The sequence below is a fragment of the Siphateles boraxobius genome, unplaced genomic scaffold (assembly GCF_051911475.1).
Source record: "Siphateles boraxobius isolate OS27281-9 unplaced genomic scaffold, OSU_SipBor_1 1, whole genome shotgun sequence".
Lineage (NCBI taxonomy): Eukaryota > Metazoa > Chordata > Actinopteri > Cypriniformes > Leuciscidae > Siphateles > Siphateles boraxobius.
In genome coordinates, this window is record NW_027508699.1 from 3,513,880 (window position 1) to 3,523,334 (window position 9,455).

General features: G+C 37.5%; 1 non-coding gene across 1 annotated transcript; it reads left to right on the top strand.

Annotated features, from left to right (window-relative positions):
• The first annotated feature begins 2,183 nt into the window (after positions 1–2,183).
• Positions 2,184–2,302, top strand: LOC143741816 (5S ribosomal RNA). Its single transcript, XR_013205242.1, has one exon. It is a non-coding gene; the product is annotated as a 5S ribosomal RNA (ribosomal RNA).
• Positions 2,303–9,455: the final 7,153 nt, after the last annotated feature.

The window sequence follows — 9,455 nt, forward strand, 5'->3', positions numbered from 1 at the left end:
TTTGCTTTATCAATTCACTAATAAACTTCAGGGCTCGGCTCCCACGGTTTTTCCTTTATCCTTTTCAATTCAATTGCTTCATTTATTTGTCTTTCATGCTGCTTTCTCTCTGGCTTCTGTCTGCTTTCGGTGTGGTAAAGGACAGCTCAGCCTCGTCATTCTGTCTTTCTTCTCGAGGGGGCTATCGACAGGCTTTTCTCTCTCAGTCTACAAGCAACACACAACTCTGAGCGCTTGTTCTTTTGTAACCCGCTCCTTTCCTCGACTTCATTTAGACCAGAGGTTCCCAAACTGTTTTTGTCAGTAGAACGCTCAGATTATAGCTTAATATTTAATTAATTCCACACACATTTGCATGTTCATGGATTTTTAATTAGGCTACTAACCTATAGCTGGCCCTGCACTGGGTCTGAATAGGTTTTAGTGTTGGTACTTATTCTCAGTGTTGGTACCAGATCTCTCAAGATCTCAGCATTTTCACTTATAACAATCCAGACTTTATTTCTCTCGTACTAAGGTATTTATTGAGAATTAACAGAGGTTTAGATGTTGATGTTTTATTGAAAATAATAAAGTTTGAGGTCATCGTTATGGTGATCATGTGCCAGGGAACCAGTATCATGGTTTAGTTAGTCTCTTGACTCTTTAACTAAAGTTTTTCTTTTGCTGATTTAACTGTATGATTCCGATATATGTTTATTATAGCAAATCATTGCTACCAGAGTCTAACTTCTGATTAAGTTGTTTAAATACTAAATTGTTTATTTTATAAGCCAATCATCCGGCAGAAACATCTGTTCTGCTGTGATACTCTGAAAGATTTTATGAAGTCATTATGCAGAAAATAATTGGACACAGTCATGTATACTCACACAGACATAAAGAATCAGCATATGAATCTCAACAATGGTGACAATTAAACGAAAATACAGATCAACTCTGAGGGGCGGTTTCCCGGACAGAGATTAAACCTAGTCCTAGACTTAAATGGCCCTTTAAACCAGACTAACAGAAATCCACTTTCTCTGTCATTGCTTTGAATAGTCCTAGATTTAGTTTAGTCCAGAGTTTAATAAACTGATTTCCTGGAGGAAGATTGGAGTTACCCCAGGACTAAATTGAGACTTAAATTAAACCTACCAGGAGGCAGGTTTAACTTCAGGTTTAACAGGTTTAACTTCATTTTATATATATATATATATATATATATATATATATATATATATATATATATATATATATATATATATATATTCATATATATATTAATAGCACCCCTGGTAAATATGATCAAAAATGTTTGTAAAAAATGTATTTACATTTCTTTTCTTTTATTCCATAGCTGATGTGTGCAGTTTATATAGCTTGCTTGAAAATAATTTTCTCTTGTTTAGTAATTTTTTTTTGATTGCAGTATTTTTCTGATGACATTGTTTTCCTTGTATTTGCTTCTCTCAGTTCCATGCATTTTTTAGCTTTTCTTAGTTCATTCCATGTTTTATAGGCAACCTCTGTCATGCTAATTCAGATTAGTACAGTTGGTTTTAAATTAATCTGGTTTATTTTAGTTCAGGACTCCATAGTCCAGGTGTAACTAATCTGTACTTAATCTGTGCTACAGAAAGCCATTTTTTAAGTCACGGTTAACTATTCTAGATTAAGGCCTACTCCTGTTTAATTCAAACCCTGTCCGGGAAACCGCCCCTGAATGTCACAAAACAAGCTAATAGTCACAAAAAGCTTTTTTGATTGTCATCATTGTTGGGATTAATATGTTGATTCTTGATGTCTCTGCATGCCTTACATTATAAAAGAACCAAGGTTGGTTAGAGCGCTGCAGTTCCATTTTTCACCACAGATTCACATATGAGAAATTGTGGGGCGCTGTCGAGCTGGGGAGGCTTCTGCTTATTATCATAAATACATGCTTATGTACATAAATCCATGTACTACATTTAAATATCCTGCTCGCTTTATGTCTTAGAATAGTCTGTAAAATCCCAAAAATATAGTTTATTAATAATTTAATGCGTATAGAGGTCTAATGAATGAATATTTTAGCAGCTGTATAAAGACATGAAAACGCTTTGTGGATGCTGTTTGTCTTGCAGCTGCAGTGTGTGTGAATGCTGGCCGAGACTCGTGTGCCTTCTTTAAATATCCCTCTATCGGCTGAGACTCTCGCTTACGGCCATACCACCCTGAACACGCCCGATCTCGTCCGATCTCGGAAGCTAAGCAGGGTCGGGCCTGGTTAGTACTTGGATGGGAGACCGCCTGGGAATACCAGGTGCTGTAAGCTTTTGCTTTATCAATTCACTAATACACTTCATGGCTCGGCTCCCACGGTTTTTCCTTTATCCTTTTCAATTCAATTGCTTCATTTATTTGTCTTTCATGTTGCTTTCTCTCTGGCTTCTGTCTGCTTTCGGTGTGGTAAAGGACAGCTCAGCCTCGTCCTTCTGTGTTTCTCCTCCAGGGGGCGATCGACAGGCTTTTCTCTCTCAGTCTACAAGCAACACACAACTCTGAGTGCTTGTTCTTTTGTAACCCGCTCCTTTCCTCGGCTTCAATTGGTTCCCAAACTGTTTTTGTAAGCCGATCGCTCAGATTTTAACTTAATATTTCAATAATTCCACACACATTTGCATGTTCATGGGTTTATAATTAGGCTACTACTCTATAACTGGCCCTGTACTGGGCCTGAATAGGTTTTAGTGTTGGTACTTATTCTCAGTGTTGGTAACAGTCACAGATCTCTCAAGATCTCAGCATTTTCACTTATTACAATCCAGACTTTATTTCTCTCGTACTAAGGTTCTTATTGAGAATCAACAGAGGTTTAGATGTTGATGTTTTATTGAAAATAATAAAGTTTGAGGTCACCATTATGGTGATCAACTGCTAGGGAATCAGTATCATGCTTTAGTTAGTCTTTTGATATTTGACTTTTTAGTAATGCAGTATTATAATATTTATGCTGATAAAGCTACGTCAAGACATTGAAGATACCAACACACCAGTAAATGACATTTCACCGGAGGTTTTCCAGCCGGCTGTCCATTGGTGCGTTAGATCATCAGTGTACAATGCACGTTTGCTCTCTAGCGATTAATATAGTAAACGAGGTAGAGAATTGTAGACAGAACTACTTCTCTCTGTCAATGTCTATGAGTCACGGAAGTACTGGGCTACTCCGCAACCGATCCGACCCAGGTTTAAAATAGTCAGAATAAGCACTTATTAGGCTTAGCAGTACTTGCAGTGGGAAAAGTAAGGTACCATTTGTCAAATCATGACATTTGAGATTTCAACATTGAAAAACAGAATTTATTTATTAACAACATGTATTATAACAAGTCGTGTGTGTGTGTGCGTGCGAAAATGGAACTCCTGCAAGTCCAAATATACATTTATGGTGAGATTATTATATTTTCATGTCAGTCTGTGTTTTGACCACGAACCATGCGCTGTCACTTTAATTCAGCACGTGCAGCACAGCAAAAATAGACTCGGAACGATCTCTGCTCTGCTGTATACGCACCGCACGCGGAGGCAAACATTTTTTTTGCAAGGTGGTAGGAGAAGAATCATTAATATTCTCTGGGGAACTCATCCGCAATTGGTTCGCTGTCACACCTCATCCAGATTGACATGGCAGGTCAAGACGGTGTCCCCGCAAAGATACAGAAGTTTGCGAAGTTCGTGAGCGGTCTTCGCACAAATCTCCCGGATTTGGATAACCAAATGTTGACAGGTATGCCTTACCTTCGTGAAAGTGTCACGAAGGAGACAATGTCTGTTTTCTCTATCACATCTCATTAGAGATGCGTCACGGCGAGCCAATCAGGGACGAGTTCCCAAATGAATATTAATGAGTCTTCCCCTACCACCCTGCAAAAAAGCAATGGCCACCGCCAGTCCATTGACGGACCGCATCCGCGTGCAGTAAGTGAAGCTCTAACCTATTACGCCGTTTTCGCACTGGCAGTGTAAAGCAGTTACGCAATACGCTCCCAGCGAACATCGTACTACACCGTTGAAAAGCGTCGGAAGCGAGTAGAACTAAAATGACGGAAAGATTAGTTAGGTTGATTTTGTCAGTGTCAGAATGAACAATTCTGTACGATCTCTCTGATGAGGGAATTAGAAATACACATAGGCTACAAGAATTACAAAATTATACTATTGCATAAAGTTAATCATAGCCTACATTTTAATTGTATTAACTGCCATAATAACTTTAGAAAATCATGAAAATAAAAAAATTACATTACAATTATCGTTAGAAAATCATTATATATTAAAAGTTAAGAATACAAGTTTGTTTATCAGTACCAAAGCAACGCTAACTTCCGCTGGAATTGTCGGATAGGAACCGTCCGTAGCCTTTCGGAAGAGTTACATTTTTTTAACGCATCCGGATGACCAACTGACACGATTTTCTTCGCACCGCATTTGTTCGGACCCGTTTCGGACACCTTCGCATGCGGTCTGCGAATCTCCATAGGAAATGAATGACTTCCGGTCGTTTCGGAGCCGTATCGGAGCTGATTTCAACTGCCAGTGTGAAGGCAGCGTTAACATGGGTGCGGAAAAAATACGCACTGCATACGCACTGCAAACGCACTGCAAACGGAGTATATGTGAAACGGGCGTGACACTGACGCTTTTTCTATTAGTGGTCGAGTACCGGCTACATGCGAAAAGTAGCGGTACGCAAGAAAAAGTGCAGGCACGCTTAACCCCTTATTTACACTGCACACGTCTGCAGCACATTACGGCTCCGACAAGGTTTTATTCCGTCCTCTACGCGGTGCCAACTCACACCAGTAGCATTTCAGAAGCGAAGCGTCTGGATGCACGAGATCACGTGATTTGCCTGTCCGACGTGGTTTTTCTTGATTTTTGGGTTTCTACCTTACAGTCTACTCTATCAAGGATATATTGGTGTGCATTACAATTGGGTGTCTGCACAGGGTGTTTATTTTGAAACTGACAGTGTTTTTTTACTTTTATTTTGTATTTACGGTACACCTATCTTTAGCGAAGCAGCACGGAGAGCCGCTTATGGGACGCTTCTGATACACGCCGCGTTGCGGCTGGTGTAAACACAAGCATTGACTAGAGTGGCCGCGATCGTCTGCACACGCGGACGTGTGCAGTGTAAATAAGGGGTCAGAGTGAAATGTAGAAGTGCCGGTACTGCGTACCGGTGAGTACTGCCCCACTTCGAGCACTGGCGTACAGTGATTCAGGATAAGACAAAAACATGGTTATGAAAATGGATTCATGATATACTCGTTCATTCTATAAATTCTGTTCATTTTGAACACAAAAAATTACGAACTGCACCAGCTTCGGATACAACAGCGTTCTGTTGCGCATGCGCAAATATACATTAGTGCATGACCATGCACTCGAACAAATGCGACCACATCGAATTCTAACACACACATTCTCAAAAAATGGTTGCATATGCGACCATTTTGGTCACAGTCTGGAACCCTGCTAAGTATGTAGGTAGAAAAGAATAGCACAAGAACAACAATTTGGAGGACAGGTGATCTATAAGAATCTGTCTGAAATAAGCAAGTTCAAGTTCACACAGTAACACAACATTATAAACTAGTGTCATTTGATCTGCTTCATCAGTAGCTTCAGCTTGACGAATTTCAAAAGACAATCACATGTTTTTCTCGCTGAGATCTTTCCCGGCCTTTTGCGGCCTTGACTTGAGGGTGGCAAAAGGTGAACCAGCATCAGAATGGAAGATGTGTCACTGTCCCCACCTGGAGGCAAGGAAAACTAAATAAACACATTTGTTTTAGGTAGAAGGGTTGAACATACCCTCCAACTCATTTGAATTGGTTTAATTTAGACTTAACTTCACTTGGATGATGTGCTCTTTAGTTTATACTGCACACAGAATCAGTATTAACAGCACATTCAAGGCAAAATCTTGATGACTAAAGATGTGTGGATGAATTAAGGTGAAAACTCTACAGATATTGAAATGAGGTCATGGAGTTAAACTTTATCTACTACATATCAACTTTACTTTTGTTATTCAGAGACCCAAATGAAAACAATTTCAAACGGTAAATCTGCAACTCCTGTACTAGGCCTTTGAGAAAAGATCAGACTAGAAATGTTAGAGAAACAGGTGATTTTCATTCTGACAGTTTACACATTGCAAGTCTGTGTTGCATATGAATCAAGCATGTCTAATGGGTAAAGTTGTGACCAGAATTTAAACTCTAGATCTGAATAAAGCTATGCTTGTCATAAATGCATAGTTCCCTTCTTCAACTTCAGTGGCTTTAGCATTTTGGCGGAGGTCTTGGAGCTCACTATAGTCTGTGTGACGCCACGGCTCTGTGCAAAACCTTTGGCTTTATGTTTATTCTGCCCTCACTGTTAGACTCAGACACAGCTATGCAGATAGATAAACTCCTCGACAATTGTGTGAAACTACATAAAGAAACAAATAAACAGCGTGTATTCTAATGTATGTTCACATGTATTTATGCAAAGTCTGGCTAACATTCATCAAAACTAAAAACTATCAAATATAATCTTGTTTAACAAAAATGTTCACAAATATTGTTTTCAAGACTCATATTAAACATAAAATACTCACAAGCAATGCTTTCTGTAAGACAACAAAGAAGGAAGAATGTAGATTACGTCAGAAGTGGATTCTGCTGTCAGTCATATTTTAACATGTGCTGTATTTCTAACTCTCATAGTAAAGGTTAAACATAACACTTGTAACAACTACAACGCCTCCTGCTGGAGGGAGAGAAAACTAATCCAGCACAATGTTGGTAGACCATTTCTCCAAAAACTTTGCAGAGGTCGCATCACCAAAATCTTGATAAGTCTGTACAAAATCTGAAAGAAAATTAAAGTAGGAACCACAGTAGAAACTCACTTTTTTACCTAATGAGTCTGAGTTACTGCAGAACAACAATAGCACTTAATTTCATATTTGCATCTTTTCATGTTTAAAGATTTGAAGTCTCACATACCATGCCTGGTATATCCATGAATCGCACGAAAATAGCTAGAATATCAGATGACTCTTTAGGGTCATGCAGCATCTTCTGGCGATAGGCCAGTGTTAACCTTATATTTTCAAGAGATACTAAGTAACACTTGATCTCATTTACATTATGACTTAATGACATACCAATCTGGAACAAAAGAATACCTCAAAGACAAGTCACAAATGTGAGCAAAATGAGTAAAATAAGCAAGTTGTATGTTCAATAAAATAATCTCTGTGGAAATCACACAAATGATATTTCATTTTTAAACTGCCTGATGAGACCAAACATAACCAAATGAACACAGGCGTTAATGGGGCATTGTGAAGCATGTGACCACACAGGTACAGTATACATTAGAGGTGCTATTCTGCTTCTTTAGACAGGACCGGCCTGTCCCTGAATTGTCACAAAAGTCCTTAATTCGCATATCAATGATCTCTTGCACCAGATAGGTGTTAGCATATTGTGGCAATCAAGAGCATTGTTCCATGATCATTTCACGTTTACTGAAACAGAGGGCTGTATTGCACCCACAACTCAGCCCATACTATCACTTAAAATGAGGACAATTCAAATTATTTGCATCTTCCATCCATTCTGTAGTGGGATCCTCTGCATCTAGTTAACTTTTTATGAATGGCCGAAATGCAGCAATTATTTTGGTGGTGATGGCGCAGTGGATAAGACACATGCCTTTGGTGTGAGAGACCCGGGTTCAAATCTACTGTGAGACACCAATGTGTCCCTGAGCAAGACACTTAACCCCTAGTTGCTCCAGAGGCGTGCGACCTCTGACACATAGCAATTGTAAGTCGCTTTGGATAAAAGCGTCAGCTAAATGAATAAATGTAAATGTAATTATCGACCATTTCCGCCACTAGATTTCCTTACTTCAATGTTGTCAAATGAGCAAATAAGCACACTATTGTATCATATTCTATAAAATGTCAATGTCTCACATTTTGCTCATGATAGGACTTATGAAGCTGACATAGGCGATCCAATGTATGCAACATACATTTTTATTAACATTCAAATTATACCACTAGAAATCTATTGGGTAAAAACAAGAGGGGTTACATTCAAGAGATCCTGTATTAGACAATATAAATTTAAAAATGACGTGTGTGTGTGTGTGTGTGTGTGTGTGTGTGTGTGTGTGTGTGTGTGTGTGTGTGTGTGTGTGTGTGTGTGTGTGTGTGTGTGTGTGTCTGTGTGTCTGTGTGTGTGTGTGTGTCTGTGTGTGTCTGTGTGTCTGTGTGTGTCTGTGTGTCTGTGTGTCTGTGTGTCTGTGTGTCATTTATAGTCTAAAGGTAATAGAGTGCCACAGGAATCCACAAGAGTCCTGAAACCCAGAAACGAGTTTGCATTTAGACTTTCTGCTTCCATCATCCTGAAGTCGATTTGTCGGTTTTGAAAATGTCTGAAATATAAGTGAACACAAGCTCAAGATATTTTTTCATTTTATTCTACAAAATAAAATGCATCAGTAATACCCCATTCATAATTTTTTAAAGAATTTACGTGCCTTGAATTTTTTTTTTATTTAAAAGTAATTTAAAAATCTAAATAAATAACATAATAATAATTAAAAGAATAAAATTAATAAACAAACATGTTAAAAAAATTAGGGCATTTAATTTCCAATAATTCTTTTTTTATTTAGTGAAACAATATTTAACTCCAGTGCACTAAAGGGGTGATTTGCCCAAGGTTTTAATTTAATAGATATTGTTTACTATTATACTAACGCTTACAACAAGTCTAAGGAATATAACCTCATTTTATTTTTTTTATTTTTTTGGTATTTTTAATCGATAAGCAAACATTTTCGGGCTCACTTCCTACTCTCTCACATTTTTTAAATTGAGGTAGATTCTCAAATATTTTTATTAAAAATAAACAAAATGTGACAGATTCTTGAAACAATATGAGAATTTCTGTAATGATTCTGTTGATGAGATTTAGTTTGCTTCCCTTTGCTTACTAATGTTTCTGTTTTATTATTAATTTATTATTATTTAACATTAGCTTTTTTTAGATTAAATCACATTAATGCAGCAACATTATAATATTTTATTTTCATTCATTTTCTTAAATTAGGCTGTTTGTTTATTTTGCTTGTGTTTACCCTTTTTTTGTATTTGTTTCTCTTGTCTGTATATCTAAACATTTCTGTTGACACTCCTTAATATCCTCCTGAAGATAATTGTATATTTTCATGTTTCTATATATATATAAAAAAAAAAAAATATATATATATATATATATATATATATATATATATATATATATATATATATATATATATATATATATATATAAACATGGCGCTACAAACTTTCGGGCTGGCTTACGTCATCCCTGCGTCATCACCTGCGTCAGTTCTCCTCACTCCAG